Consider the following 8,661-nt stretch of genomic DNA (forward strand, 5'->3'; position numbering starts at 1 on the left):
CAGCTACGCATGTCATAATCTCTTAAATTTATTTGATAAATTTTATTAAAAAATATATGATAGTTGTATTAAATTTATATAAAATTTAAATTTAATTTCAAAATATAAATGAGTATAATCAAAATTTAAAGCATAATATTGATACAAATAAATATGTAGTCTTTATCTAATTTAAAATTTTTTTCTATATGTATTTACAATGAATTATTTAAAATATAAATATTATAATATTTTAAAATAGAACTTTATTAATTAATTTGGAGTAAATAATATTTTAAAATTGTACTTAATTAATAAGATATATAAGATTTTACAGTTGTACTTACAATTATTTTTTTATTATCAATCATTTATTTTAATGTGTTATATAATTTATTATTTTATACATAATATTGTTCACTTGATTATAAATTATTTATTATTACTTTTATGCTTATGCTATTAATTGGTTATAAAATATTATTATTTACTACTATATTATAGAATTAATTATCACTTAAATTTCTAATTTAAAATATGCAACTTAAATGATTTAACCACTAAATATTATATTACAGATTAAATTATAGTTTTGATATTATAAAGATTATGAGACATAATTTATTCTTTTCCGATAAATCATGTACTACTATAGCATCTTTTCTAAAATTTTGTCAGCTACTATGTATATTGGTATGACACTAATAAACCATATCTAAGGCCAACTGTATTGCATCCTTTGTTAGAGTTAAGTGACTCGAATTCTTATTTAAATAAAATACATTAGTAAAATAAAATAAAAGTAAAATCCATATAGAACTACATTTCTTTTATTTTATTTTAGAATAATGTTTTTTAAACCTTATTAAGCTCAATCTATTTGATATTGATTATAATAAGGTGTTTCAATCTTACTACACTCCTATTAGAATATGATTTTATAAGCCTATAAATAGACATAGCCTACTCCTCTTGTAATCATTTGAATTTGATATAGTGAATTATCTTCTCCTTTGTACGTGGTTTTTTTCCCGAAAGGGTTTCCACGTAAAATCTGTGTGCTCTTTATTTTTCTCTCTCTTTTTCTTTGCGGTACATTGGCATTACCGACGTTCTATTTTTTTCAAATTGGTATCCGGGCTTTCGGGTTGTTCATCTCAATCACGGTAATGGCATCTTTGAAGTATGAAATTTCACTGTTGCATCGCAACACCAGATTCGCGTTGTGACAGATAAAGATGCAGATATTTCTTGCATAGATGAACTTAGAGGAAGCCCTGCTAGGGGTAGATAAGATGCCTTCAACATTGACGGAGGAAGAGAAGAAGTGCAAGAATCGAAATACGTTAACATAGTTACATCTGTATTTGTCTAACAAAATTTTGCAGGATGTGATGAAGGAGAAGGTTGCTGTTGGATTATAGAAGAGGTTGGAACAAATATGTATGTCGAAAACTCTAACTAGCAAGTTGCATATGAAGCAGCGTCTTTATGCTCATCTTTTGGAGGAAGGTGCGTCTGTGCACGAACACTTAACAGTGTTTAAAGAAATACTTTCAAACTTGGAGGCCATGGAGGTTCATGATAAAGAAGATCTAGGGTTGATTCTACTTTGTTCGTTACCCCCATCTTATTCAACCTTTAGATATACGATTTTATATAGTCGCGAGTCTCTCACAGTTGATGAGGTTTATGATTCTTTAACCTCGTATGATAAGATGAAGCATCTTATGGTTAAAACCAACTCTCAGGGAGAGGGTCTAATTGTTTGTGGAGACAAGATCGGAATGCTGATGATGATCGTGGAAGGACACAGGAATGGAATCCTTACGGTAAATCTAAGGGTAGATCGAAGTCTTCAAACAGAGGTAAAACTTGTAACTTCTACAAGAAGAAAGGGCACATTAAATCTGAGTGTTATAAGCTACAGAACAAGATCAAAAGGGAGGCTGCGAATCAAAATGGAAAACAACCAAAAAATTCTAGCAAAGCTGATGTTGTAGAAGACTACAGCGATGGTGAACTTCTAGTCGCTTCTGTCAACAATTCTAAAGTAAGCGATGAGTGGATCCTTGATTCGGGTAGCACCTTCTATATGAGTCCCAATCGAGATTGGTTTACAACTTACGAAATAGTGTCTGAAGGTGTTATTTTGATGGGAAATAATACTTCATGTAGAATCGCAGGTGTTGGAACAATTAAAGTTAAGATGTTTGATGGAGTTGTTAGAACACTTGTGACGTACGACATGTTCCAGAATTGAAGAGAAATTTAATTTCGTTGAGTGCTCTTGATTCAAAAAGGTACAAATACAGAGCTGAAAGTGGGGTTTTGAAGATTTTCAAAGGTTCACTTGTTGTGATGAAAGGGCAGAAAAAGACTGTCGAGTTATATGTTCTGCAGGCTTTTATTGTTATTGGTGATGCAACTGTCGCTTTCTTTTCCTTGTCAGATGATGATATTACTAAAATTTGGCATATGCGCCTAGGGCATATGAGTGAGAATGGCATGGCAGAATTGAGCAAAAGAGGACTTCTTGATGGCCAAGAAACTTGCAAACTGAAGTTCTGTGAGCACTGCGTTTTTGGGAAGCAAAAGAGAGTTCGATTCACTAGAGGAATCCATAACACGAAGGAAACATTGGAGTATATTCATTTTGATTTGTGGGGGCCATCCAGAGTGCCTTCAAGAGGTGGAGCTAATTATATACTAACTTTTATTGATGATTTTTCTAGAAAAGTTTGGGCGTTCTTCCTGAAGTAGAAAAATGATGTGTTTTTTGCTTTTAAGTTTTGGAAAACTATGATTGAAAAATAGACGAAAAAATGAATAAAATACCTTCGCACAGACAATGGCTTAAAATTTTGTTCTGATAAGTTTAATAAACTGTGCAAGTCAGAAGGGATCGTGAGACACTTGATAGTTCGTCATACTCCACAGCAAAACAGCGTTGCATAACGAATAAACAGAACGATCATGGAGAAGGTTCGATGTATGTTGTTAAATGCCAACTTACCAAAGTTGTTTTGGGCCGAAGCAGCCTCTACTACATATTTTTTGATCAATCGATCTCCATCCATTGCCATTGAGAATAAAACTCCACAAAAGGTATGGTCTGGTAATCCTGCTGACTATTTTAATTTAAAGATCTTTGGGTAAACTGCGTATGCTCATGTTGATAATGGAAAATTAGAACTGAGATCTATTAAATGTGTTTTTCTTGGTTATAAAGCTGGTGTAAAAGTGTATAAGTTATGGTGTCCTGAAAATAGAAAAGTTGTGATTAGTAAAGATGTTGTTTTGGATGAAACTGCTATGCTACCTAACTTATCTCTTAAAGGCTCTTCCAATAAAGAAAATCAAAAGTAGGTGGAGCATTAGATTAATCCAGAATCTATAATAGAGTCGACTCCTCAAGCCAATACAAAAATCCAAAATAGAGTTGCTTCTTCACCACAATACTCTTATCGCTAAAAATAAAACTAGAAGAGAAATTAAACCTCCAAAGAAGTATGTCGAGGCTGATCTAGTTGCTTATACTTTAAATGTAGCTGAAGATATAGATGCAAATCAAGAGCCATCTAATTATTCTGATGCGGTTAGCTGTGAAAACTCAGAAAAGTGGATGTTTGTTATGCAAAAGGAGATGGAATCACTCCGCAAAAACAAAACATGGGATATTGTGAAACTTCCTAAAGGTAAAAAGGTTGTTCGTTGTAAATGGGTGTTTAAAAAGAAAGAAGTGACTCTAGAATTTGAAAAACCCAGATATAAAGCAAGGCTTGTTGCAAAGGGTTACAATCAAATTCTAGGAGTGGACTTCACAGATATGTTTTCCCCAATTGTGAAGCATAGTTCGATTCAAGCTTTTCTTGGTATTGTGGCCATGCATGATTTGGAGCTTGAGTAGTTAGATGTAAAAACTATATTTTTGCATGGAGAACTTAAGGAGGATATTTACATGTAACAACCAGAGGGTTTTACAGTCTCAAAAAAAGAGGACTATATTTGCTTGCTGAAAAAATCCCTTTATAGTTTGAAACAGTCACTAAGACAGTGGTACAAGAGGTTTGATTCCTTTATGGCTTCTCATGATTTCAAAAGAAGTAGCTTTGACAGTTGTGTTTGCTTTAAGAAAAACAGTGATAGTTCTTTTGTGTATCTACTCCTTTATGTTGATGACATGTTGATCGTAGTGAAAGATAAATGAGAGATAAGAAAAGTTAAAGCCCAACTAAGTGAAGAATTTGAGATGAAATATTTAGGACCAGCAAAGAAGATACTTGGTATGGAGATTCTCAGAGAAAGAAAAGCAAGTAAATTGTACCTAAGTCAGAAGGGGTACATTGAGAAAGTTCTTTGCAGGTTTAATATGCAGAGTGCTAAGCCTGTTAGTACTCCTTTAGCAGCCCATTTCAAACTTTCATCGGCTTTGTCTCCACAATCAGATGATGAGATTGAGTACATGTCATATGTTACATATTCTAGTGCAGTGGGATCTCTCATGTATGCTATGGTTTGTTCACGTCTAGATTTATCATATGCAGTCAGTACAGTTAGCAGATACATGGTGAATCTCGGTAAAGAACATTGGAAAATAGTTCATTGGATTTTAAGATACTTACAAAGTACTACTGATGTTTGCTTACAGTTTGGAAAAAATAGAGATGGAGTCATTAGGTATGTTGATGCTGATTTTGCTGGAGACCTTGATAAAAGAAGATCTCTCACAGGTTATGTCTTTACAATCAGATGTTGTGCAATCAGTTGGAAAGCCATTTGGCAAACTACAGTTGCTTTGTTTAACACTGAAGCTGAGTACATGGAGATTACTGAGGCTTGTAAAGAAGTCATTTGGTTGAAGAGACTCTTTAGTGAACTCAATGAAGACCTTCAAATCAGTACAGTATCTTGTGACAATTAGAGTGTCATCTTCCTTACAAACGATCAAATGTTTCATGAGAGAACAAAACACGTTGATGTTCGGTATCATTTTGTTCTTGATATTATTACTCGTGGTGATATGGTTGTGAGCAAAATTAGTACTCATGAAAATCCTACAAATATGATGACTAAGTCACTTCTTATAACCAAGTTTGAGCATTGCTTAGGCTTGGTTGGTGTTCATTGTTGAAGTTAAACCCTTAAGGGGTTTTATGGAAGAGGTGGAGAACTTGTTTGTTGAGAGTTCACGATGAAGAACTTGTTCATTGAGAATTCGTGTCAAGGGGGAGATTGTTAGAATTAAGTGACCCGAATCCTTATTTAAATAAAATACATTGGTAAAATAAAATAAAAGTAAAATCCATATAGAACTACACTTCTTTTATTTTATTTTATTTTAGAATAAGGTTTTTTAAACCTTATTAAGCTCCATCTATTTGACATTGATTAGAATAAGGTGTTTCAATCTTACTACACTCCTATTAGAATATGGTTTTACAAGCCTATAAATAGACATAGCCTACTCCTCTTGTAATCATTCGAATTCTACATAGTGAATCATCTTCTCCTCTGCTTGTGGCTTTTTTCTCGAAATGGTTTTCACATAAAATCTGTGTGTTCTTTATTTTTCTCTCTTTTTCTTTGCGGTACATTGGCATTACCGACTTTTTATTTTTTCATCCTTTACTTATTGTGCACATTGTTAAAGTAATCTATTAAGAGAAGTTGGTCAGGATCTGTTAAGTTGTTATGAAGGCTATTAACAGCAGTTATTTCCTTTATTTTGTTCATATGTGTATATAAATAATAAAGTTTATAAACAAAGAGGTAGTGTTTTTTCCCTCAAAGAAATCATTCTTTAGTTTCTATTAAGTATTCTTTAGGTAATTCTTTCATGGTATCAGTCGCTTGAATTCTTGGGCCTTGTTTCTGCTATGTGTGTTCATGACGACTTCTGATTCTGCCTCTGCCTCTCGTGGTAGTTTGTCCTTCACCGGCTCTAGGTTAATCCAATCTTTTCCTAGACATGATACAATCAAGTTAGATGAATCTAATTTTGTTCAATGGCAGCAGGATATAAGGTTGATTATTGACTGAATTTATCGAAAGCACTTTACCAGCTCCGCCGTGATTTGTGTTGTCGCCAGAAGGCTCCCTGGTTCCAAATATAGAGGCTTCAGCCTTTCTTCAACAAGACAAATTACTTGCGTCTTGGCTACTATCCACTATCAATGGATCTCTGTTATCATCTTTTACAGATGCTAAAACTACCTGTGATGTTTGGAGCATGGTGACTCGTCTGTTCGCCACCGCTATCGGTGCGAAGTTGTCTTGCCTACATCATGAGCTTCAGTCTATCAAGAAAGGCCACATGACGAACAAAGAATATGTCGTGAAGATTCAAAATACCTGTGCATTGCTCAACACGTCTGGATCACGAATCTCGGAGGCGAAGAAAGTGAAGATCATTTTGATGGAGCTTTCGTTGAAGTATGATGTCGTGCTCACACTTAATTTGTTCTCATCCGAGCCACTTCCATTGTAAAAACTGGTAGATGTGTTATTAGAATATGAAACGCATCTTACTCGTGTGGTGTAGGAAACGCCGATTCGCACTCATCTGGTGGAAGTCGCTCAAGTGCCATCAACGACGGAACATATTTGGTGGCCGCCGTGGAAGGTGTTGTCGCCCACGAGTTCAATGTTAGATTTGTGGCAGATTTGGTCACGTGGCTCAATGGTGTCTTTACCATTTTAATCGCAAATATGATAATTCTCCTTTGGCGACGAATCCAGCGCCAGTGACCTGTGCTGTGTATGGCTCGATTGCGGGGTTTTCTATGCCTACGGAGAGTACTCACGGTGGTCATGGTGGCTTTACTTTTCCCTGGCTGTTCCTGGTCAGGTCGAGTCGTATTTGCCAAAGGTGTCACCGGGGTTCAATCTAGGTGGTTGGTGGGGTTATGCTCCTTCTCATGCGACCACTTGAATGAAGATCCCTAGGGCTTCTACTAACTCTCTTACTGTGTGGGATAATAATGCAGGCCATCATTTTGGGCCACTTGAAGGCGTTACTAGGCCAATAGGGGCAGACCAAGCTTCTGGGCCATGCGTTGGTGCGGCTAGGACGATTTCTACAGGCTTTGGTTATAGGCCTCTTGCGTCAAATCAGCAGGTTGGGCCTGGTCATGGTGGTACCAGATAACAGATTGGGCCTGGTCATGGTGGTACCTGGCAACAGATTGGGCCTGCTAATGGTGCAGTTGGGTTTTTTGGTACAAGTCACTATATTGGGTCGAATGTCAATTGTGTTACTTTTGAGGGCCCATCTGATTTTGGCCAAGGTATTGGGCCGTCCACTGGAAGTGTTCCTGACTCGTATAATAGGTCTCGGTTACCATGGTCTACGAGACCGAGGGCGCACCTTATTTCTGGGTTAGTTCTTGATTTTTTTGATCCCTCACACTATACTGGGTTACCTAAAATTCTCGATCTGCATGCATTTCACTTCTCAGAAACTAGTGGTTCTAATGTAAACACGGCCCAATTTGGGTCTAATTTTGATAATAGTGACTCGTATATTCCTATACCTATAGGGACTTCGTCGTGGTATCTTGATTCAGGTGTTACACATCATGTTTTCAAGAAAGCTTCTACCTTGAATGCGTCCACTCCATACTTAGGTAATTCTTCTCTCTTAATGGGCAATGAGACTCTTGTAAAAATTTCATGTGTTTGAGATTATGTTATCCAATGTGTTGTGTGTGTCGAATATACAAAAGAATCTACTATCTGTTTCTAAATTTGCTAGAGAAATTAACGTGTTCTTTGAGTTTCATTTGACTCACTGTGTTATTAAGGACATACAGACTCGGGAAATCTTACTACGAGGCCACGCTCGTGATGGGCTCTATCATTTTTTCCCTGTTGGTCCTGTTCCAGTTGCTAATTTTCGTCTGTTAACAACACTAGTCCTCTATCTGCATTTGATGACAGCACTGCGTTTACCTTATGCACTTTCGACTTGGGCATCCTTCTGGTTTGATTGTAAAGTCTGTTTTGGATAAATGTCAGATTGTGTCATCTAAGAAAAATTTTGATGTTTTATGTATTGCTTGCAAAAAGGGGAAATTTCATAAATTGCCCTTTACAAAGTCTAATACTGAATATGTTGATCCATTTGCCTTTGTTGTCTCCAACCTATGGGGACATGCATCTATTTTTTGTAGCAATAATTGGTACTATGTTTCATTTGTTGACATGTGTAGTCGGTTTACTTGGATATATCTTGTTTGTCATAAGTCACAGGTTGTTGATTGTTTCATTTATTTTTAGAAGATGGTCCAAACATAGTTTGGAAAGGAAATTAAACAATTTCAGAGTGATTGGGGTGGTGAGTTTTGTGCTTTTTTGAAAATTTTAGCAAATCATGGGATCGTTCATCAGTTCTCGTGCCCACATACATCTGAACAGAATAGTGTTGTCGAACGTAAACATAGACACATTGTTAAGATTGGTCTTACTCTTTTGGCTCAAGAGAATTTACCCATGAACTTTTTGGGTTATGCTTTTGTTGTGTTGTTCATCTAATAAATAGGCTACCAACGCTTGTGTTGAAAGGTCAGTCTCCTTATAAGGTTCTTTATGGGCAGGACTTGTCCTATGATCACTTCTGTGTGTTTGGTTGTTGTTGTTTTTCATATCTACGTTCGTTTAATAATCATAAGCTAGAATTTC

Source organism: Gossypium hirsutum, chromosome D04, assembly GCF_007990345.1.
Source record: "Gossypium hirsutum isolate 1008001.06 chromosome D04, Gossypium_hirsutum_v2.1, whole genome shotgun sequence".
Lineage (NCBI taxonomy): Eukaryota > Viridiplantae > Streptophyta > Magnoliopsida > Malvales > Malvaceae > Gossypium > Gossypium hirsutum.